Raw genomic sequence first — 25,360 nt, forward strand, 5'->3', positions numbered from 1 at the left:
GGAAATGGAAGTATTTCATGGAGTAGACGCACAGCTTCGAAAACAGATATTTGAAATCTTTCTCTTTGGGAGTATAAATAACACATATAAACTCAATAGTTAATGGACTAGAATACACATGAAAAAGCAATAATTCATTTTCTACATGCTTTAGCATATCCCTACCCTGATGTAGATTTCATTTTTAATTTATCTTTTAAAATCCTAACATTTTTAACTGCCAATCTGCTAAAGTCAAGATCTATGCATATGCAACTCTTTTCTATAGTCAGGCATCAGTACGGTCATTTTTTACTACATTTTTCTTTTTTGTTTTCGATGATCAATTCATAATGATGGATTAAGTTAAAGCTAAAAATTCAGTATTTTTGTTGTAACAGTCTTTTTTTTTATTTTGTAGAATACAGAAAAATAATATGGCAACAAAATTCTCCCAACATTTTTACACGTATGAAAACGTTGGGGCTTTTTTATCATTAATCATCATCCACTTAGTTATTCATTTCAGTCCCGTTGCTAGGTATAAGTTAGCATCTTCAATTTTGTAATATAATGTAAAGAATGTTGTGTCAACTTTGCCTTCAGGGCTGATGAAGACTCTACTGAATAAATGTTATATTTACCTTGTAGTGGAGGAAGGATAGAAGTTTGAAAGGTGGAGAAGGGTAGAAAGTAAAATTTTTAGTTAAATTATTTTATTTTTGATAATGAGAAAAATCTCCAAAATTGCTCAAATTAGAAATTCTGTATGTTTGGGGCACCTAGGTGGCTCAGTGGGTTAAGAGTTCTGCCTTGAGCTCAGGTCATGATCCCAGAGTCCTGGGATCAATCAGGCCCTCTGCTCAGCTGGGACCCTGCTTCCTCCCCTCTGTCTCTCTGCCTGCCTACTTGTGATCTCTCTCTCTGTCAAATAAATAAATAAAATCTTTAAAAAAAAAAAAAAGAACTTGACAAGTGTTGAAGAAGTGAAAGGTATTCATACATTGCTGGTTGCAGTGTAAAATGGTGCAGCTACTTTGGAAAATAGTTTGGTAGTTCTTTGACATTAAACAAGAGTTACCCTATAATCCAGCACTTCTATTCCTGGGTATATATCCAAGATATTGGAAAGCATAAGATTACACAACTCTTATAGCCGAATAGTCATAGCAGAATTATTTATAAGTGTCAAAAAGTGGAAACAACACAAATATTCATCAACTGGTGAATGGATAAACAAAATGTATTAATGCCAGCTGCTGCATATTCAGTCATGAAAAGAAACGAAGCAGTGATACAAGCTACAGCACGGATAAACCTTGCAAACATTATGCTTCGTGAAAGAAGCCAGGCACAAGGGCCACCTAAGTATCAATAAGGGAAAATGTGTGTTCCAAGATGGCCAACTGAGTCAGCAAAGGAGTCCCAGCCACTGCCTTGTGGCTCTTCTGGGTTCTTCTCTCTGCCTTGCTTCCTCTGTGTATGTGCCAAAAGTACCAAGTACGCGGAAATAGAAGAATACAAGTTATCTCCTTTGTCTGTGCTTGGGCTCAGATCAATCTTACTCAAATTTCTCTGTTATTGTGTAAAACATCAGGAAAAAAATTTTCCAAATGTTAAGGCACAAAGGTCCACCCATATTTCAAATGTCACGATAATTTATCTTCTATTTTTTAAAGATTCATTTACTTATTTTAGAGAGAGAGAGCATGAGTATGTGTGCAGGGGTGGGGGGGATGGGGCAGAGGAAGAGCGGCAGAGAATCCTTGGATGGCTCCCTGCTGGGGATGGAGCCCCCTTGTGATGTGGGGCTCAATCTCAGGACATGAGATTATGACCTGAGACAAAACCAAGAGTTGGATGCCCAACCTACTGAGCCACACAGATGCCCCAAACGTCAGGATAATTTATGACTTCGAAGATGTATTCCTTCCCAGTGCAGTTGATGAAAAGGAATCAGTGCAGTGATCATGATGTGAAAACACACTAATTGTATCTTGGAGCCATTTTAGATAGTATAAGATTGTAAAAAAAAATGTAAGCTAATGCAAGATGTAAAAACTTACTCTTGAAGGATAGAGTAAAACATGAAAAATGATACAGGCACACCACATTTTGTTGTGCTTTGTTTTATTTCACAGATGCTTTTTAAAAAAACAATTTAAAAGTTTGTGACAACTTTAAATTGAATAATTCTACTGGCACCATTTTTATAATAGCATCTGCTCAGCCAGTGTCCCTGTGTCACATTTTGGTAATTCTTGCAACACTTCAAACTTTTTCACTATTTTTAAATTTGTTATGGTGATTGGCAATTATGACTTGCTGAAAGCTCAGATGATGCTTAGCATTTTTTAGCAATATTTTTAAAATAAAATATGAACTTTTTTTAGACAATGTTATTTGCACACTCAGTAGACTACAGTATGGTGTAAACATAACTTTTACATGCATTGGGAAACCAAAATGATCTGTTGACTTACTTTATTGAGATACTTTATTGCGATGGTCCAGAACCAAACTCACAATATTTCTGAGATATACCTGTAATGTAATGGAACCCTGGACTTAAAATCTGAGATAATATTTATAAAGACTGGGGGCACCCGGGTGGCTCAGTGGGTTAAAGCCTCTGCCTTCGGCTCAGGTTGTGATCCCAGGGTCCTGGAATTGAGCCCCGCATCAGGCTCTCTGCTCAGCAGGGAGCCTGCTTCCTCCTCTCTCTCTCTGCCTGCCTCTTTGCCTGCTTGTGCTCTCTCTCTCTGTCAAATAAGTAAATAAAATCTTTAAAAAAATATTTATAAAGACTGAAACAGGTGGAGGGGAGATTTTTCAAATAGGAGAATTAAAATAGATTTCTATGTCACTTGTCATTGGACAATTAGATAAACAGAAAGAAAAATATTCTGAAAAATCCTGAGGATAATCACTGAGTTTGAAATAAGAAAAAAAAAAAATCTTTCTAAAGAAACAGACAAAAAAGCAGACAAGTACTGTCTGTAGAAAACAAATTGGCAAACAAATACCAAAAGAGGCACGAAAACAGAAAACAGAACAAGAAGACAAAACAAGTCCAAATATAATATTTATAAGAACAAAAGTTAATGCATTAAAAGCACAAAGACTCAAATTGAATCAGGCAAATGAAAAGAAACCAAAAAAAGAAATCAGGGCTTGAAACATTACAATCAGACAAAGGCCAAAATAAGTACATGGAATAAAGAGAACCTCTTTATATTGAAAAAGCACACAATTCACAATGATGATAAATACAACATCAATCTTTATGTGTTGAATAATCTGTCCTCCAAATATACAAAATAAAACTATTAAAATACAAGGAAGAGAGGATGGAAACATTTTACTCAGAGATTTTGACTATCTTTCCCATTCTATGTGATCAAGTAAAGACATAGAGGATCAGGGGAATATTATGATACAGTTAATTTAATAGATACATATGAAACTTTATAACCAATACAAGGATATGTACTTTTTTCTATGTTATTTGGGGATTCATAAAAATTGATAATTTATGAGACCAGAAACATCTTAATAAATTCCTCAAAAAATTAACATTTTATCATAATCAAGTTAAAATAAAAATTAGTAACAATTTAATTCCATCAAAAATTACAACCTGATCATTGAAAAAATAAGCTTCACTTTACTTGTAGTTATGTAGTAAGTGAAAAAGTAGAAAATAAAAATTGAATACTTCAATACTGATATCCACACCATACTTTAGGAGAAAATATATTGCCCTTATGGGTTTTATTATAAAATATACTTAAAATCATTGAGTAAATCAATTTGAAATCATATAAAAATATAAAGTAACTTAAAGGGAATAACAGGAATTAAAAATGTGAAAGCAAAAATTAATGAATTATAAAATAGAAAAAGAGTCAAATGGATAAAAATATTCCAAGAACTATTTTCCTAAAATGTCAAATTAATAGTCATCCTTCTAGCAAGACTGATTGGAAGACCAGAAGACACAAATCTGTTATTGTTGCTCTAATAATAACATGATTACCAATAATATCCACAACTTCATCCACTTACTGAACACTTGCTATGGACCAGATCCTGTACTGATGTCTTTATATACAGAATTGTTGAGTTTGGGGTTTGAATTCACATTCCCTGCACTTAAATTTTATCACTGTGAGCTTTCAGCTACCTCTATTCCTTCTGTCATAAAATTAGGATAATGTTAACCCGTACTTCATAGGACAGTTGTGAGATTTTACATGACAAACATGTACACAACAAACATGTAAAACGCTGACAGCAATATGTGCCATATTGTAGACATTTAAGAAAGTCAGTTTATTAAAATAATTGTTTTTATTTATTTGACAGAGACAAAGAGTGCACAAGTAGGGGGAGAAGCAGGTAGAGGGAGAGGCAGGCAGGGGGAGAGGCAGAGGCAGAGAAAGAAGCAGGCTTCCTGCTGAACAAGAACGCTTGTCCGCCATCACATGAGACTCGATCCCAGGACCCTGCAATCGAGACCTGAGAAGAAGGCAGCCACTTAACCACCTGAGTCACCCAGGTGTCCCCCCAGAAGTTAGTCCTAAGGTGCAGGTAGAGAGTACATCACTTAGAACTGTATTTGATGAGAATAATCATGTCTTTTGTAGTGGTTTAAATAAGTAAGAATTATATTTTCCTCATGCAAGAACTCTAGAAGTAAGTCCAGAGCTGGAAAGGCAGCTTAACACTGCATGAAGCACTAGGACTTTGTGGGCTACTCCCCCACCCAATTTCTCATATTGTTCAACCATAAAGAAGAAGGAAATCCTGCCTTTTGTGATTATGATTGGAGCTTGAGGGCATTATGAGAAGTGAACTAAGTCAGACAAAGACAAATACTGTATGATCTTATCCACAAAGAAAGAGATGAGGTTTGTGGTTACCAGAGGCAGAAGGCGGGGGGTGGGGTTATTGGATGAAGGTGGTCAAAAGGTACAAACTTCCTGTTGTAAGATAAATTAGCCCTGGGGATATAATGAGTAACATGGTGATATAATTAATACTGCTCTGTGGTATATTAAAAGTTACTGAGAGAGTGGAGTTTTTACCTAAAAATTCTCATCTCAAGGAAAAAATATTTTTCTCTTTCTTTTTCTTTATATTTATATGAGATGATGGATATTAATGAAACTGACTGTGATAATTGTTTTGCTATATATGTAAGAAAAGTCATTATGTTGTATACCTGAAATATATAGAGTATATATGTCAATTATGTCTTAATAAAACTGAAAGAAAAAAAAACACCAGGACTTCTTATAACTTCTTATTTTGCTTTTCTTTCTCTACGGCTATCACCCTTATGGTCACAAGATTTTGGGTACACCTCCAGGCATTGCTTCTTGCAGTCCAGGCAGGAAGAAGGGAGAAAGTTAAAAGCTTTATCTTTATGAGGTTGTACTTTTTGATTTGAAAACAGTGCACTCCTCATTGACTTTTCACTGAACAGAAGTGCATTGCATGGCTAATCTTAATGGCAAAGGACACTGGGAGATTAAGCATTTTGAGCTGAGTACGATGCTATGCCTAACAAAATATGGTAAAGGAGAAGAAGCAATAGATCCTGGGTAGGTAGCCAGCAGTGTCTCTCATGGAGAGGAGTAAAAGTTTTTCTGTGTACTATTATAATATTTTAATAAATGGGATTATTGTTAAGGAGCTATAATATATATATATTTCTTGATTCAAAAAACGAGGAAGCTTAAATAATTACTAAGATTTTAAGAATTTTAAAAATTATTATTTTTTAAAATGTTTTATTTATTTATTTTAGAATGAAAGAGAGAGCACACAGCAGCATGAGCAGGGGGAGGGGCAGAGGGAGAAGCCTACTCTGCTGAGCAAAAAACCCCACCTGGGCCTCCATCCCAGGACCCTGGGATTAGGACCTGAGCCAAAGTCTGAAGCTTAACTGACTGAGCCACGGAGGCCCAAGATTATTATAAATTTAAACAATTACATTAAAAAAGGACACCAAGCCAGGGGGATTGCACAAGCAACATGTTTTTTAATTTCTTGAGGACACATTGTACCCATTAGTTTTTTAAATGTTCCAAAGGATACAAAAAATAGGAAACATCTCTATTTGTGTTACAAAGATGGCAAAAATCTTATTACCTGACAAGAATTGCTCAAAGAAAAAAAAATACAGGCCAAATTTAGTAATGCATGAAGATAAAAATGCTAGAAAAAATATAAGTAAATACATTTTAGTATGTACAGTTAACAGTAACATGTTACAACTAAGGATTTAGTCCTGGAAATCAAGAGTGGATAAAAAGTTGGAAATCTGTTTGTATAATTCATCCCATCAAGTAGGTAAAATGTGAAAAACTATTTGTTCACAAAAACTCCTAATAAATTATACAGATTTTTCCTTAAGTATGCCCCAAACCAGTAAGAGCCACCATCATAGTTAATGGCTTTCTGTATTAGTCAGGAACAATAAAATGATGCTCATGTTAAAAAATATTCTTTTATCATAAAAAGAAATGAATATGATTATCAAAAGGAAGGAAACAAAATTATCATTTACCAATGATATGTGCTGTTCTTCAAAAATTTCTATAGACTCTTAAGCCAGTACAGTATATTTGTTATGCAGAAATATACAAACATATATTAAAAATCATTATTTTGAAAACATGATAAAAATCTAAAATTCAACACCAAATATAAATTAGGTGTTAGTCTAACAAATTTATGTAGAACCTGTATGAGAAAACATTTTAAACTTTATTGAAGGTGTTGAAAGAAGACTCTTAGAGGTAGAAATATTCCATGTTGCTCATAGGAAAGACCTAGAATTGTAAAGATTATACTTTTTTTTCCAAATTAGCCTGTAAATACCCTATATTTTAGTCAAATTTTAATGGGATTTTTAAAAAACTTGACATTAAAAAAATATTTTATTCATTTATTTGACAGAGAGCACAAATAGGCAGAATGGGAGACAGAGGGAGAGGGAGAAGCAGGTTTTGTGCTGAGCAGAGAGCCCGACCTGGGGCTCGATCCCAGGACCCTGGGATCATGGCTTGAGCTGAAGGCAGATACCTAACTGACTAAGCCCCCTGGGCACCCCTCACTTAAATTTTTTTATAAACACCTATCTCTTCAGTAAAATATGTTCTTCTTGGCATGGAGTTTTGTTCTCTGACAATGTTATTTTTAAAGTCACAGGAAGAACAAAGAAACAAGAATAGCAAAGAAAATTGTGATTAAAAGGGTTTCTAAGGCAATCTTTGACTTACTAGAAATTAAACATATTAGGCTTCTAATAATTTAAACAGTAAGACAGTGCAGGGATAGATGTGTAAGATAGAAAAGAAATGCACACAGAAATCTAATATGGCAAATGATTTACCTTGTGATAGAAATTGATTTTTGTGGTTACTGAAGAACAGGTATTTCTATGACCCCAGTTAGTCTGCCATGACTCTGGCTCTTAGGTAGCTCTCCTCACCCATACATACATCACTCTCACAGTTTTCTCCAGTCTTTCAGGGTGCAGAAAGTACCCTACGTTAGCTCAGTGTCCACATGTGCAATTTATGAAATTGTACATTGATTTCTCAATGCCATTGTTAGGGTGGAGAAGACCTCAACCTAGGGAAGCATAGAGGAATGACACCAAGGCAGCTCTTTCTGCAACAGCACGGGCTTTATTGTTCCAGCATGCTGGGGCTTTGCAACATACCCGAAGATCAGGCAGAGGCTTGGAGCTCTGATCAAGGGGAGCATATGGTTTTTATACTGTTTTTTAGACAAAGGCTTGTCACAAAGCCACAATCACAGTGACCTCCTTACACAGTTACAGTTCCTGGTCTTCTCTGCACAGTTTACATTTTTCAGTTAGCCATATATTATCGTCCGGGTGCTACTTCTCAAGGTTCAACCCGCAAAGCAGCAGAGCAGTTACAGAAAAGCAAGTTAGCAGAAGCTCCACACAATTTAATTCTTTCAGCTCTTCACCATCACTATTTTATCTTTAAAGCTCAAATACCTGGATGCCATCCTCTGACAGTCCCTAGTGCTTCTGGCTGTCCTACTCAGTAACTCATAGATTCCCCTCATCACTGGAGTTCACTGTCTGTGCAGGTCCTCTGTCTACTCACTCCCCAACCAAACAGTAACTATCTGAAACATTGTTTCTTCTCCCGTTTCCTATTTTGCCACCTTCCTGTCCTGATTCCCAGAAGTCAACGTTCCCTTTTCCTTCAGTGAGAAAATGGAACACCTCCATTTCTTCAAATTTCTACCAGTGTAACTACAATCTTAATTACATCCCCACATGGTATTTCCAGCTACTCTTTTCCCAGTGGAAAAAGGGGGATTTTAATTTTTAAATTTTTTTTTTTCTTTCTGCCAAGGCTAATATCACTGCTACTTCTCAATATGACTTTCCTCACCTCTTTAGGGACTTGCCTAGGTTTGTTCCATTTCTTGCTCTTTCTTCACTGATATTTTAGTTCTTAGGTCTTCTCCATCTTTAAAGAAAGCCTCCCTCAATCCCATACTACTCTTTCCTCAGAAAGCTTCTAGAAAGCTTCTAGAAAACGTTATGTGCATTTCCAATGTACTTCAAAACTGTACCCTAAGGCTGCTCTATTTAATCCAGGGGAAACCTACTATTTGGATTCTTGGATCCAGTGTTTTAGAACCTGTCCTTCACTTCTCAGTTAAGCAAATAACTGTAAATAACAGAATGGTTTAAATGAGTGAAAGTTCATTTATTTATTTTTTTCTCACAGAAGAGGAAGCCAGAGAAAAGACATTCATGATTATTAGTAATGTTATTTGTCTTAGGTATTTGCTTATTTTTTTTTTATTAATTTGATCTATTGTTTTCTGATAAGGTTTTGTTCAATGGTTTAATCAGTTGTTGCTTTATATATTAAGTTTAGGGTTAGATCTCAATTTTGTGGGGCTTAACGACTACACAAATTGGGGCACCTGGGTGGCTCAGTCGGTTAAGCATCTAACTCTTGATTTTGGCTCAGATTATGATCTCAGGGTCATGACATTGAGCCCCAAGTCAGGCTCCATGCTGGGCATACAGCCTGCTTAAGATTCTCTCTCTCCCTCTGTCCACCCCTCTCTCTAAAAAACAAAGCAAAACAAGACAAAAAAGCAAAAGCAAAACAAAACAAAACAAAAAGCCCTATGCAGATTGGAGAAAATTCTTGAAGAAAAAGAAAAGAATATGAATACAAAATTTTATTCATTCATACACAAAAGTATTAATACAAAATTTTTAGGTCCCTGACAGGGATTTGGAAGGGATTTCAAGCAAGGGTCTTCAAAACTAAAGCTTTGTTAACATCAAGGTAAGTTTGTCACTGATTGAGTGACAAATTCATTGATTAAACAAATAAATTTATTATTTAAAGGAGTATGTATGCCTCATTTTCTTGATTTATTATGTTTTAGATCATAGATTGGGTACATATAAAAGGGAACTGTCATGCATCTGTTATTTTTCTTCTTTATCATCAGTCTTTGTCAAGAACTTTAGGACATTGAGTATTCATTGGTTAAAGGAAGATATAGACTTTGCTTTAATACTATTTATAGTCTGCTGGGTAAGTGGGAGAGGGAGAGACAGAGAGAGAAAGAGAGAGACTCAAACAAGTAAATCAACATTCAGTTTTAGAGTATGATAAAACACTATAAAGAAACTGACAAGACATAGGTTTGGAATTACCAACTTGGACATGGCCTTTCAGAAGGGTATATTTAATCTGAGTTTTTGAAGAGTAAGAGGGAGCCCACAATATGAATTGTGGGTGAGATGAGTATAGGCAGAGGGAGCCATACCCTGAAATTGGAAGGCACATGGTGTTCTTGAGAAAGTCTTTGGGGGACTAGAGGTCTGGATATCTGTGAAGAGGACAGAAGAGTGACAGGTGATGAAACAAGAAGGGATCGGGAGGGAGACAACCATTAGAGACTCTTAATCTCAGGAAACAAACTGAGGGTTGCTAGGGGGTAGGGAGAGGGTGGTTGGGTTATGGACATTGGGGAGGGTATGTGCTGTGGTGAGTGCTGTGAAATGTGTAAGCCTGACGATTCATAAACTTGTATCCCTGGGGCAAATAATACATTATATGTTAATAAAAATAATAAATAATAATCATAATAAAAATTTACAGAGGAAAAAAAAAAGAGTGACAGGTGATAAGCTTGGAGAGGTGGGCAAAGGCCAGTTAATGGCCAGTTCAGGACCTGAGTGAGCGAGCATGTTGAATAATAGAGATTGAAATGGGGAAAAAGGAAATCTAATAAAAGACTTCACTGAGCACAATTCAAGTTTCCTGGTGCCTAATTACCTCAGAGAAGCCCTAGGAATTCTGAAGGACCCCCGCATACAGCTTCTCATGTATCCCTTCCTGGTGAGTAAGGCACAGGCAGTATTTATCTGTTGAACAGGATACATTCAAATACCTTCAGTTTAAAAGGGTTCACAATCAAATGTGTTATATTTATATCCTTAGGTAACAGCCCTCGGAGGAGTTTACTATTACAGTGTCATCAGTATCACCTACCATGGACTCTCCTTCCCAAAAAACACTTTTGCATATTGCAATATTGCATGGCCATGCTTTTCCTCTCTCTATGAGTGTAAATAGTAGGTTATATAGTGGAATATATAATTGCATACTTGATGAGCATGTCAAATTTATATATATGATGGGATTATTATTTTTTGGGTACAAATGTCTGGAGAAGCATTGACAGTAAAAGGTGGGCAGCCTCCTAAGTGTGTGCTATTGCCAAGTCTTGGAGACTGAGGTTTATATATTTCTGGAAGAAAGACGAAAAGAGAAAGAAGGATGGAGAGAGTATGAAGGAAAGCCAATAAAATGGGAAGAATAGAAGTTGTAAGGTCATTGAAGTTCTAAGGTAGTTGGTAGCCAACAGGCATTTGAAAGTTGATGCGAACAATGGCATTTTTAAACGTCAATGTGCCCATGGATTACTTGGAGAATTTTGTTAAAGTGAAGATTGGTCAGGAGTAGTTTGCATTTCTTTTTTTTTTTCTTCTTCTTCTTCTTTTCTTTCTTTCTTTCTTTCTTTTTTTTTTTTTTCAAGTTTTAACTTAAGTTTCTGTTAAGTAACTACAGTGTAGTATTATTTTCAGGTGTACAATATAGTGACTCAGCACTTCCATGAAAACCTTGTGTCCTTCACACCAAGGGCACTTCCTTGTCTCCATCACCCATCCACCCCCACTCTGGTAATCATCAATTTGTTCTCTATAGCTAAGGGTCTGTTTCTTGGTTTGCCTCTAGCTCTTTCTTTCTCCCCCTCATGCCTGTTTGTTTTGTTCCTTGAATGCCACAAATGAGTGAAATCATATGGAATTTGTCTTTGTTGGACTTATTTCATTTATTGCACTTAGCATAATACCCTCTATCCCTATCCACATCATTGCAAATGGCAATATTTCATCTTTTTTTATGCCTGGGTAATATTCCATTGTATATATAGATATACCACGTTTTCTTTATCTGTTTATCCGTTGATGGACACTAGGGCCATTTCCATAATTTGGCTACTTACATAATTTGCTGCTATGAACACCAGGGTGCATGTATCCTTTCAAATTAGTATTTTTGTGTTCTTTAGGTAAATATGTAGTAATGCAAATGATGGATCATAGAGTAGTTCTATTCATAACTTTTTGAGGAATCTCCACACATTTCCAGAGTAACTGCACAAACTTGCATTCCCACCTACAGTGCAAGAGGATTCCGCTTTCTCCACGTCCTCACCAACAACTGTTTCTTGTGTTGTTGATTTTAGCCATTCTGACAGAAGTGAAGTGATACCTCATTGTAGTTTTGATTTGTATTTCCCTGGTCATAGTGTTGTTGAGCATCTTTTCATGTGTCTGTTGGCCATGTGTATGTCATCTGTGGAAAAATGTTCTTGTCTTCTGCCCCTTTTTAGTTAGGTTATTCATTTTTTTGGTTGTTAAGTTTTATAAGTTCTTTCTATATTTTGGATACTAACCCTATAACAGATATGTCATTTGCAAATATCTTCTTCCATCCTGTAGGCTGCCTTTTAGTTTTGTTGTTTGTTTCCTTCACTGTGCAGAAGCTTTTCATTTTGATGAAGTCCCAGTAGTTTATTTTTGCTTTTGTTTCCCTTGCCTTAGGAGACATATCTAGAAAGAAGTTGCTATGGTTAATGTCAGAGGTTACTTCCTGTGTTCCCCTTTAGGATTTTAATGGTTTCCTGTTTCACATTTAGGTCTTAAATCCATTTTGAATTTATTTTTGTGTATGGTATTGTAAGAAGAAAATGATTCAGTTTCATTCCTTTGCATGTTGCTGTGCAGTTTTCCCTGCATTTGAAAAAAATAATTATTTGTCAGAGAGAGAGAGAGAGAGTGAGCAGAGTGCAGTAGGCAGAGGGAGAAGCAGACTCCCTCTTAAGCAAAGAGCCTGATGTGGGGCTCAATCCCACCACCCTAGGATCATGACCTGAAGGCACATGCTTAACAGACTGAGCCACCCAGGCATCCCTTTCCTTGCATTTTTAACACATCCCTAATGTTGTTGGCCTATGGACCATATTTTGAGTCTAGTAAAGAACGGTTTAAAGTTATTTCCCTTCCTATCCTGCAGATTTTGAACTTGGAAGCCTCATTCTGTGTGTTAGTTAGTTTCTTAAAGTAAATCTCTCCCTCCCTCTCTCTCTCATTGGTTCTATTTCTCTGGAGATCCCAGATCTATTTTGTTCCCCAAATGCATGGCTAGAAGCAAAGTTCTCCAAAGATGAGGGAATGACATGATGGAAGGAGTTTGGATCCCTCAGTCACTACTGAAGGCAAAGTGCCCAGTATCATGCGACCTATATCCAGCTTTGAGCTAGAAATAAAATTTTTGCTGTTTTTGTTAAATCACTGGCGAAAAGAAAGTCAAGTTACGTTCTTCTAGTATAATACAATTCTAGTTTTTTAAAAATCTTGATTCAATTTTTAATATATTCAATGGTGAAATCCAGATGTCCTAGCTTATCCAATGTTAAAGCTCTTCCTTCTATTTTTTTGGTGACCTCATGGGCCTAAAGAAATATAAGCTGACTGCCTCTTTCTTCTGTACCTTTTTTGTGAGAGACCCTCCTTCATCCCCTGTATCACTAGAAAGTTCTACTCTGCAATTCCTCTGACCGAGCATCTATTTCTCCATTATTCGCCATGAATTTCTGCACAAAGTCACCTTCTCATCTAGGGATCACTGAGGTTAACTACCTTTTTTTCTTTTTTTCCTTTTTTTAAAATTAGGTGTCTTGGGGAAACTGATAAGTCTACATTTTACTAGTGGTGTCAGCCTCCAGGTTCTTCTCACTATGGTGTCTCCCCTCCAGGAGGATTTATGTAGGCAAGATGTAAGACGTGCCCAGGCTGGCTCTGTTTCTTGAGTGGACCTCATCTAGTCCATGGGAAAAAAACTTCATGCATTCTTTGTCCAGAAGTATCTTGGGAGACCAGGCTATACCCAATGGAACATTTCCTTTGTTCACCATCAGGGCAGATAACCAGTCATTGGGTCTCACTCTTTAGATTTCTCTAGCTTAAATCAGAAACCAGCCCACTGTGCCCCCTAATCTCCAAATGGTCCCAATGATGGATGGGCCTCTTTTGTGGTTGGAGATGAGGACCCACACACCTAATCTGTTCCCGTTGGGCAAAGACACAGCACAGTTCTTGCCAAGAGAACCACTGTCTCAGTTCAAATTTAACCCAGATACTCAAAGTGAATGTTTTAGACTTTTATGTCTAGCTCTCCCACTACCACTCTGCAAGTTCTGCATAGAGGACCTACTAATGCATTTTGGAATGTAGAAGTGATTAGCACAGGATTCTGCATATAGTCAGGGAGCCTATGCCTTACAGATGGCCAGAGCACTCTTCACCCCCCAGTCACTGTGGACTAACACAGTGAGGATGATGATTTTTTTCATGACTTTTCTCAACTTGCACAATTAAGGAAAACAAAAAGTTAACCTATTTTTTAATTACATAAAATCCTCTTTTGATCTAGCTGGTGACTTATTTTGTCTTGGGTCTGCAGAGACACTGAGAAATTCCTTGTTGTTAGCAGTATTTTAAAAGCTTGAGTGTTTAACTTTACAAAATGCGATGAAGGTAACTTGGATATATTTAATTCCTTATTATTATTCCTTGAATACCTGTGCACGTTAATCTTTGTTGGTTTTTAATAATTCATTTTCTCATTCTGACTGAGAGTTTTTTCATTTAATTTTTAGAAAGTAAATATGAGGCAGAGGAATTAGAATTTCAGTTACTGTTTACATATATTCTAAAACCAGTAAGTTCAGTTTCTTTAGTTCCTTTATAATTCTTATTAATATTTCAAAGCATGTATGTCCACAAATATTCACTTTAATGTATTTTTTTCCTAGGGTTTATTCCTTTGAATGAAATATGGAGTGATATTTTTCTATAAATTTGGCTATTATACATATAGATTTATAATTATATAAATTAGTCAAAGCCTTTTTGTGACAGTTTATTTTCTCTTAATATTTTCAGTTATATAATTTTTGAAGGTCCAAAATTAAAGGACCTACAGGGAAATTTAAATTATTTAAATTATCCCAATTAAGGAAAAATGTTTTGAATTTTTACATCTGATGATTTAATCTTGTAGTTGCCCTTCATAACACTTGCAAGGCTTAAGAAGATCATGAAGAGAAATTGCATTTCGTTCTAGAAACTGTGGTAGAAATCTCTGGAGTTTATCTTTATAATTTCTCATTCTTCCCTGTAAGAACCACCAATGCTCATTCCACTATCTATGAATAATTTTCGTTGACAATCAAAATATATTAACCCCAAGTGACCTCAAAGCACCGAAACCCATCGTTTCTGTTCTAAAGGCTGTTTGGCAAACGCACTTAAATCACTTAGCCACCACATGAATTCTTACAAATGAAAAGCTCTATGGGTTTGTCTATAAAGTAACTCCTAGATATTTTAATCTATGATTTCTGAATTAAATTGCATTTTATCTTAGTGATAGAGAGTTGAGTAAATTTTCTTTGCATAAGACCCATTTTTAGAGCTGATTGTGAAGACAATACTGCTCAGATTCCGCAGTAAAAATTAAATTTCCCTCCACCTTTGGCCAGAAGAGGGAAGTAGCTGACTGTATCTGAAACATCCTTGCAGTGATTCTGTCCAACTTTTTAACTTCAAATTAATTATCACTCAACAATATGATAGTTAAAATAATGTATACCATTCAACAATATAATAGTTAATATAAGGTATATCTTTCAAATGTCACTTTGTGAAAGTACGGTGTAATGTATTTTTTATTTTCCATTAACTTACTCCTTGAAGTGATTGGTTTCTCTTAGACTCTGTGTGTTTTGAAATTTAAAGAATATTTGACAGCTCCTGATGAAGCTGTGCTTTAGGTCAAAATGTTACCAAAGGATTTGAAAAACAATGACAAAACCACGCCCACCTTATTGTTTAGGGTGTAAACTTATGCTTCTGATAAAAGATTGTTATTCTTAGTTGTTCTACACAGTTGGATGAAAGCCTATGGCAACATAGGATGTTATATTGTTACCTCAAATATTGTCTATATTAATATGTTTTTATGTCTTCTGTTTTTTACCTCAAATATTGCTTATATTACTATAAATTTTTACCTCTTCTAAGTCAGGAAGGAATCACTCCTTTAAACTGCCATTTTTACTGTTCTGTTCTGTTTATATCCGGTAATATATTTGGTAATGCCTAAAATTCATCTAAACTGTTTCCCTGACTGGGGTGCCTGGGTGGCTCAGTGGGTTGAGTGTCTGCCTTCGGCTCAGGTCATGATCCCAGGGTCCTGGGATGGAGCTCCACATCGAGCCCCATATGGAGCCCTACATCAGGCTTTCTGCTCAGTGGGACGCCTGCTTCTCCCTCTCCCACTCCCCCTGCTTATGTTCCCTCTCTCACTGTGTCTCTGTCAAATAAATAAAATTAAAAAACAACAACAATACCAAATACTGTTTCCCTGACTTAGTTTGTATTCTAAAGGTCAGTTGGGAAAATTTTCTGGATAATTTTCTGGATAATTCTGGATAATTCAATAATAAAAAAATTTAGCACCTATTATTGAACAAACATAGGCATTTAAGCATTTCTGTGTTGAAAATTGTACACATTTCCTTTTTTTTTTTTTTTAAAGATTTTATTTATTTACTTGACAGAGAGAGATCACAAGTAGGCAGAGAGGCAGGCAGAGAGAGAGGTGGAAGCAGGCTCCCTGCTTGAGCAGAGAGCCTGATGCGGGACTTGATCCCAGGACCCTGAGATCATGACCTGAGCTGAAGGCAGCGGCTTAACCCACTGAGCCACCAAGGCGCCCCATCCTTTTTTTTTTTTAGGATTTTATTTATTTATTTGACAGACAGAGATCACAAGCAGGCAGAGTGTCAGGCAGAGAGAGAGGTGGAAGCAGGCTCCCCACTGAGCAGAGAGCCCGATGCGGGGCTCAGTCCCAGGACCCTGGGATCATGACCTGAGCCGAAGGCAGAGGCTTAACCCACTGAGCCACCTAGGCGTCCCCACATTTCCTTTTTTATTTAAAGTTTACACTAATTGTATTTATACATCCACACATCTCCACCATGACAACAGAATGCTAAGAATTTGGTCATCTTGTCTCATGATGTATTTTATTTAGGCCTTATAAGAATAGACTTACCAGATGACCCACTAAAAATTTGTTACTATTTGCCCAGTTACAAACCTAGTTTTCAGTAAGATGGTGTTGGTATTCAGTTTCCTCACTGTATTTTTTTATTCTTGAGTATATTTAGCTTTTATTCCTTTTTTATGATTGGATTTCCAAACTAGAAACTTTTATGAAGATCCTAAAAGAAAAACATACACCCAAAGAAGACTCAAAATACCATTAGCTCAAAATCTACACTTTGTGTAATAGAATACACCATTTGCGACACATCAAGATGGTCACAATTCTTTGAGATTTCTCTCATCACGAAGTGGGGTACTTGTGTACCTTACAATTGAATCTAGGTAAAGCCTATGTACTCCTTTGACCAGTAGTATATGGTAGAAGTGAAGTGGTATCGGTTTTCTGATCAAGAAGTTATGAGACTGGGGGTGCCTGGGTGGCTCAGTGGGTTAAAGCCTCTGCCTTCATGCTCAGGTGATGATCCCAGGGTCCTGGGATCAAGCCCCACATTGGGCTCTCTGCTCAGCGGGGAGCCTGCTTCCTCCTCTCTCTCTGCCTGTCTCTCTGTCTACTTGTGATCTCTGTCAAATAAATTTTTAAAAAATCTTAAAAAAAAAAAAGAATTTACAAGACTGGTAATTTTTGTTTCTGGTCTCCCAGAATACTTGCTCTTGGACTCTAGCCACCATGCTGTATGGAAGCCCAAGCAGCAGCACTGTGGAGGGTCCTATGTGACCAGGAATCGAGGCCTCTGGCCGACCGGATTGACAGCCAATGCCACTGTACCAGCCACATGAGTGAGCCACCTTGAATCTCTGCTCTCCAGCTTGGTCCAGCCATCCCAGCTGTCACGACAGGCGGCAGGAATAAGTCATCCTTCTCGAACACTGCTTACATTGCTGATTTGTGAGCAACATAAATGCTTGGTTTTACTTTAAGCCAAAAAATTTCAGCATGGTGGGTTATACAGCAGTGCATAATTTTTCATACAAAATCTTCTTTCAAAGAAGCTTATTCATAATAAATGATATAAAGTTAGAAATTTGGTTTTCTCTAAAGCTTTTCCTGTGAAGAGGAAAAGGAAGCCAGGTAGGTTTACAATTACTATTTGGGGAGATAGGAAACTAGTGCTAAAATTAAGTCTTGTACTCTACAACCCCACTTCTGGTTTGAAGTTCGGGTTACTTCATTGCTCCCAGGCAATGCCAGTAAATTTAGAGTCTGTACAATGTACTTAGTATGTGATTGTTCGTGTCACCATTTGTGCATAATTGGCCTCCATATGTGGACAATAAAGTTGGAATGGATTTTAGAAAAGCTCATAAAAATGTTTTTATTGTATAATGATGTTCCAAATTTTTCCCCCAAAACTTGAACTAGCATACTACAGTTAAAGCAAAAGAGAAGTAAAACTTAAATAATACCACTTTTTTTTCTTTTCTGTTTGATAAGAGCAGACAACATGAGGAGACTCCCACAGACATTCCTAATTCTTCTAGAACACACATTCTCATTTTCATACTGATTTGTTTTTATAAAATAATTCTCCTTAGGGATCAAAATACACATTTCTAGTTAGAGCAGTATACCTAAAACTTCAGCAACCATCAGAATCATCTGTAAGACTTGTAAAACATAGATAGTAGGGAACTAACCCCAGAGTTTCTGATTCATTAGGTTAGAGGTAGGTCCTGAGAAGCTACATTTCTAAGTTCCCAGACAGAGTTGTTGGTGTCAGCTATAATCACCCTGTTATGCACTAGGTCCTCAGAACGTTTTCATCTTATAACTTAATGTTTGTACCCTTTCCAACTCCTCCCTATGTCCCTCTTCTCCTCAGCTCCTGGTGACCGCTTTTCTGCTTTCTGTTTTTTTTTTTTTTTTTTTTTCAGGGTCTTTTTAATCTCGACCAATTTTAAACTGAATATGTAACCTAAAACAGAAATGACACTTCAGAATAAAATTTCAATATCAAAAAGTGTCAAATCATACTAAGCAAGTTGAGTATACGAGATGTCAATTAGTTTTTGTCTAATCCAGAATTCCTTGGTGGACAATCAGGGACAGCGTATCATAAAGTGACCATTCTCTCTAAAATATAATGCTTTCTTCAGAAAAAACACCTTTAAGCCCCCCTGTGATGAAGACAATTGTTTATAAATTAATAGGATTCAAAACAGAAGCATGGCTACAACATGAACAAATAATACAAAAATGCATGAAACCAAAAAATAGGCACCTGGAATTAACATTAGTTTTTTTATTTTTATTTTTTAAAGATTTTATTATTTATCTGACAGAGAGAGACAGCGAGAGAGGAAATACAAGCAGGGGGAGTGGGAGAAGGAGAAGCGGCTTCCCACTGAGCAGGGAGCCCGATGCAGGGCTCCATCCCAGGACCCTGGGATCATGACCTAAGCGAAAGGCAGATGCTTAATGACTGAGCCACCCAGGTGCCCCCATTAGTCTCTTTATTATGTATCAATTATGTATCATATTAGAAAATCCAAAAACTATATACAAACATATATAACTTATATCTCATATTTTGAATAAGTCAAGCATCTCAATTTTGAAGTAATTTTTAAAGTAAATTCAGGAAGTTGGAAAGTGGTTGAGAAATGATAAAATAGACTCCTATTTCAAACAGAATATAAAGACTTGTACTAAGCGGAAAGCAAATTGAACAAAAAAAAGAATTCAATGTGACGAAAGACAGCCTGCTGCTTCAGTAGCCAAACAAATCCAGAATCATCACAAAGCATACAATCTTTGATGGATTTCTATGACTTCAGTGGGAGCTGTTCAAATCTTTTACCAAAAATAGCTAAACATGGGCATAATAGCAAATTATTTGTAACCTTCTTGGTTCAACAATATTCACATGTTCCTTTACGTTTAGGTGGGTGGAATATGCTTAACCCTTTAAAATAAGGTAACTCTGTTTACCCCTGCAAGAAGGACATACAGTAACACTTCAAAATCATGACAACTCTTTTTAAAATACAATTAATTTAATTAGGGTGCCTAAAGAAAGAAATCCAGAAAAAGAGAGCAGAAACCTTTCACTGTAACGTTTTTCCACAAATTTAGACTCTAATCCAGTGGTTAAATAATGCTTGTGTCAAAATAGTGAACTGACTTTCTGCAAAGGACATCTTTGAACTGGTTTTTACTTGTGGAGCTGTTTTGTGTACTAAAGATTATCCACCTGTCAAGATGCCATCCTGAAGCCCAGATGAGTAGCTAAAGCTCATTCTACTTGCCCTCGGGACAGCTAAGCTTTGCATTTTTGATGACAATGGAATGCAGTAGCTTATGTCAAGGGTGTGTGTGTGTGTGTGTGTGTGTGTGTGTGTCTGTGTGTGTGTTCTAAAGCTTCTGTTTGAGGTTCACGTTACTTAATTATAAACTAAGCATGAAGCGGGGGAACACCCTTTACAACTACCCTGCACTTCTCATTTTAAGGTCATCCATCTCACAAAAATCTTATTTTCTCTTCATTTTAGTTTTAGGAATAGTTTATATAAGAACTATTTCTAAAATGCAACCAAACAGATGCTTAAAATATTGCATTAAGTTCTTTTCCTTGTCTTAAATAGAGAAATATTATATTTCTTATTTTTTATTGCATTTTGGAATTTAGGAAAATAAAGGGAATCCTGAAAGTCTTTTAAAGTTATCCGATTAAACAACTATAAATCTTGAGAAACTGACTTTCTGGGTCTATAATTTCACTCAAAGTGCTGGGGACAAAAGCTTTGCTTCCACAAAAAGAAACTCTTGCTGATTAAGCTTGAAGTGCTTTTTTGTTTTGTTTTGAGATAATTATCATCAGCAGTTCAACTGATACCACCGAACAAAATGATAAGCTTCTTGATCTCATGACCCTGAGACCAAGACCCAAACTGAGATGAAGAGTCTGACACTTAACCGACTGAGCCACGCAGTCACCCCAAAACAATACTGCTTCTTAAGTAACTTTATTAAGTAGTATTTTTTATAATGCTTAAATAGTTAAGCAAAACATTTGTATCAAACTTTGTATATATATATAATTCCGGTGATCTGAAGAATACAACCAAAATAGGGAGAAAATACAGTGGAATAATAATGAAAAGAGTGGTCTTAAATCTGTTATTCATGAAAAGCCCTTAAATGACTTTGATGAGGTTTCTACATATACAGGAAAGAATATGTAGAAACATATTCTTATAATGACTTTGATGAGGTTTCTACATATACAGGAAAGAATTGGACTGGATCTTTAAAATTTAATATTTAGAAATTCTATGTTTAAAAAGTGATCAGATCCATATTAGAGAGATCACTCTGATACCATTTAGGAGGTTTGAATGTCCTTAACTTGCGCTCCCTGCTCCCTGTTCTCCCTAATTTCTTTTCTTGCTTTTCTCCACTCTCTCTTCCTTTCTTCCACTTCCGCCTCCCCCTCCTCTTCTCTTTTCTGTCTCCCCTCCCCTACTTCTCCTTCTTTCTCTAACTTCTCTTTCTAACTTCTTTTCTTCTTTTCTCTTTTCTTCCTCCTTCCCTCCTCCCCTTTCTTCCTTTTTCCTTCACTGTTTAGCATATGGATCATGCCTTTAATAAAAGCAAATAAATTATGTTAACATAGAGGATGAGGAAGTTATACTAGCAGCCTAAAAGAGGAGATGGGGAGTAGGAAAGACACAGTTCAAAGAAGTGATAAATATCTTGGATTCGAAAACAGCAGTCTTGGTAGAGATACTTTAGTTTTTTATTTTTTATTTATTTACTTCAGAGAGAGAAAGAGAGAGAGCATGCACACAGAGGGAGAAGGAGAAGCAGACTCCCTGCTGAGCAAAGCCAGAGGACAGAAGTAGGGCTCAATCCCAAGACCCCAGGATCATGGCCTCAGTCAAAGGCAGACACTTAACCAACTGAGCCACTCAGGTGTCCCTTGGTAGAGCCATTTCATGTGGCACCAACAGAAGAAGACAGGGAGCTCCGAACTGTGGGATGTGGACGAAGAGTGTCAGAAATGCCTTGGTGAGTGCTGAAAATTGGAAATCATGTTTAGACGTTTAGAACCGCCCTGGCCACAGTCACTCCAACAGGTACTGCTCTTTAGAAACTCCTTTGCCGGGGATTCAGATTCTCTAGTACACTCACCTCACCATGTAGAACTCCCAGAAGAGAATTAGTGTTCTACTCGTGCCGTAAAACTAGTGGAGGTCAAAAGCAAACAAATCCTTGTCATATAAACAAAACTTGTCCTCTAGAGCACTTAGGGCAGGTGGGAGGCAGCACAGTACTGTAAAAAAAAAAAAAAAAAAAAAAAAATCACAGCCCTGATGTTGACTTGTACGAGCTATTTGGTGTATGACAAGTTTTGCTTTTTTTTTTTTTTTTCCTTTGACTCTCAATTTCCTCCTGCATAACTGGAGATTATACTCATTCCCATGGAGGGATGATGGGAGGATTAAATGAAGCAAAACTGCAAAGCATGTCACATTGAGCCTGAAAACAATGGGCGCTCTCCCTTCAGGTTTTCGTTTTCTCCCCTTTTACCTCTCCCCCATTTCCTTGCTTCTGATTCTTTTCCTCTCCGTCTCTCCATGGAAGAAACAGAGGTAAGAGCCCTTAAAATCCAAATGTTCTGTTGAGTTGTTCCTCAGTGTCTTTGGGTCTTTGTGGTGGGCCGTTCCTCCTAAGGACTCTCTGCTGACCTCAGTTTCCAATGTCCTGGACCTATGATGAATCTCCAGGGCGCTGTGGGGGCATTTTTAAGATTCTCTCCTCCACCAGTTGGTTTTTAATCCCCTTGGGGACTCTTTGTAATTCCTGGAACTAAAGCTTCCCTAAGGCTATTTATTGGCAATGACAGACAGCCTCTTCCTTTTTTTTTTTTTTTTTAAAGAGTGGCTCTACCAGGAAGAACAATAAGCCTTCTTCTAGGAATATAAGGACAATCTAAGATATACTTTTTTTTTTTGCTGCTTATATTGCATGACCATTGGGTTAAGGCTGAAATTATTTTTTCTGAGCATGTTGTATGATTTCGTTATATGTAAAATTTACTATGAAATCTTTCATAGATTTCGCCTCTTGGTTTAATCCAGATTGACAGTTTTCATAATCTTAGTAGAGATTCTATCTGGGGCCCTGCATTCAAAGCATGTCTCAGAAATACCTGAGACGAGGGGCTCCCTTTGGATCTGGCCATTGAACCTGACCAACCATTCCACACCATTTGGCAATCAGTTTAGTTTATGAAGGGTGATACCTGTCATTGCTTTATAGTTTAAAGAATGCAAAATAGAGATTCTGCCAAAGAAAAGAGCTACCTGAGAAAGGGTGATATTCCAAATCCCTCAGGATGAAATAAAGGGACTAGAACAGGGGACTAGAGTTTTACTGTTGATGAGAGAGCAACTTCAATGTGTAGTCGTGGGAAAATGTAGTAGTAGTTCCTGCTGAGCAACAACAACAACAACAACAACAAAACAGTTTCAAAGTAGAAGCAATAAATATATCTTCCATGATATTTTCTTACAATGTTACTGAAACAGTTACTGGGACTCTGAATAGTTTTCAAGATTCCTATAACTAGCAATTCAGCTGTCACTGGTAGACATGGGAGAACTGTGCTCTTTCTGTGGAACCCTGAGAAATCAACACAGGGGTCAACTATCAGGACTCCATGGCTTGGCTCTTCAGAGGTCAGGATGGGCTCCCCATTACCTGCAGGCATCTGAAGGAGCTGATAGCTCATGATGTCACAAACTGCCGCTGTGCCAGCTCCTTTAAGGCCTCTACTCTGGGCTCAGGTCATGATCCCGGGGTCCTGGGATCAAGCCCCGCATCAAGCTCTCTGCTCAGCGGGGCACCTGCTTCCTCCTCTCTCTCTGCCTGCATCTCTTCCTGCTTGTGATCTCTCTGTCAAATAAATAAAATCTTAAAAAAAAAAAAAAGAAGCTTGAAACAGTCTTTTTGTTCTAGAAGGTACATGAAGAAGAGTGACCTTCGTGAAACACATGCCAAAGACATGTATCTGGTAGGCTGTTTGCATGTAAAAAATGTCATCTTCAGAACGGAGCAGTACATGCATTGGTAAGAGCTATTTGATATTATTGCCACAGCCAACATTTCAGAATCATCTGGTAATCTAACATTACTGAATGTAACTGTCACTGAAGATCCTAAATTGTTTTATTATTTTAAGCTTGTCAAGGCAGTGTAGTGAAAGGTTGAAAATGTGGGCTTACATTTCTAAGTCTACCTCAAACCCGTGGGTAAAAAACCCCCAAAACAAAAACAAAAAACCCTCAATTTTGTTCTAATTATCTCTAATTAATACCATCTCTATCCAGAGAACCCAGGGCTTTGCATAATTGAGAAGCAGAGGTCTAGATTTTTGACATTCCTCACTAAGGTAATATCCCTAAGCCAGCCATTCGTCCCATGAAATCCATCCCCAAGAAAGTGGTCAGCCCAAAGAGACAATTGTTTTTTTTTAATGATTTTATTTATTTATTTGACAGAGAGACAATGAGAGGGAACACAAGAAGGGGGAGGGTAGAGGGAGAAACAGGCTTCCCTCTGAGCAGGGAGCGGGCTTGATCCCAGGTCCCTGGGATCACAACCTGAGCTGAAGGCAGACACTTAACATCTGAGACATCCAGGCATCCCCCAAAGAGACATCTTGAGATGGCTTGTTGGAGGAGATTCACCAAAAGGAGGCTTACATTTCTTGCCATTCAAAATGACAGAGATTAAATGCCTACTTGTTAATGTGGCTCTGTGTCAAGACTTATTTTGGTTTTCATCTAGTTAACTTTAGCTGAGGACTTGTAAGACTATCAAGAATATATTCTGGGTATGCCTGGGTGGCTCAGTTGGTTGGGCAGCTGCCTTCAGCTCAGGTCATGATCCCAGCGTCCTGGGATCGAGTCCCACATTGGGCTCTTTGCTCGGCAGAGAACCTACTTCTCCCTCTGCCTCTGCCTGCCACTCTGCCTGTGCTCACTCTCTCTCTGACAAATAAATAAATAAAATATAAAAAAAATAGAATATGTTCTGAATAGTTTTCTATAAGTATTCCCAATATTTAGTTTATGAACTAAAATATAGAACTTTTTTTTCTTATTCTGAAGGCAATCTATGTTTATTGTAGAAAACCAGAAAAGTAGAAAAACAAGTAAAAATGACTTGTGGTTTTACTGTTAAGATATGTTCACAAACTTTAGGTGTATTCCCTTATAACTATATGTGCATGTGTATGTGTGAGTGTATGTGTGTGTGTATGTGTGTGTGTATACACATATGTACACTCTCAGGACCAGACTGTATGGAGCAGCTTATCTTCTGCCCTTTAAGACATGAACAGACACTTCTCCAAAGAAGACACATGAAAAAATGTTCATCATCATTAGCCATGATTTGATTTGATTCAAATCAAAACCACATTGAGATACCACTTACACCAGTTAGAATGGCCAAAATCAACAAGACAGTAAACACCATGTGTTGGAGAGGATGTGGAGAAAGGGGAACCGTCTTACACTGTTGGTGGGAATGCAAGTTGGTGCAGCCTCTTTAGGAAACAGTGTGGAGATTCCTTA

This window comes from Mustela nivalis (genome assembly GCF_964662115.1).
Source record: "Mustela nivalis genome assembly, chromosome: 5".
In the NCBI taxonomy this organism is placed as follows: Eukaryota; Metazoa; Chordata; class Mammalia; order Carnivora; family Mustelidae; genus Mustela; species Mustela nivalis.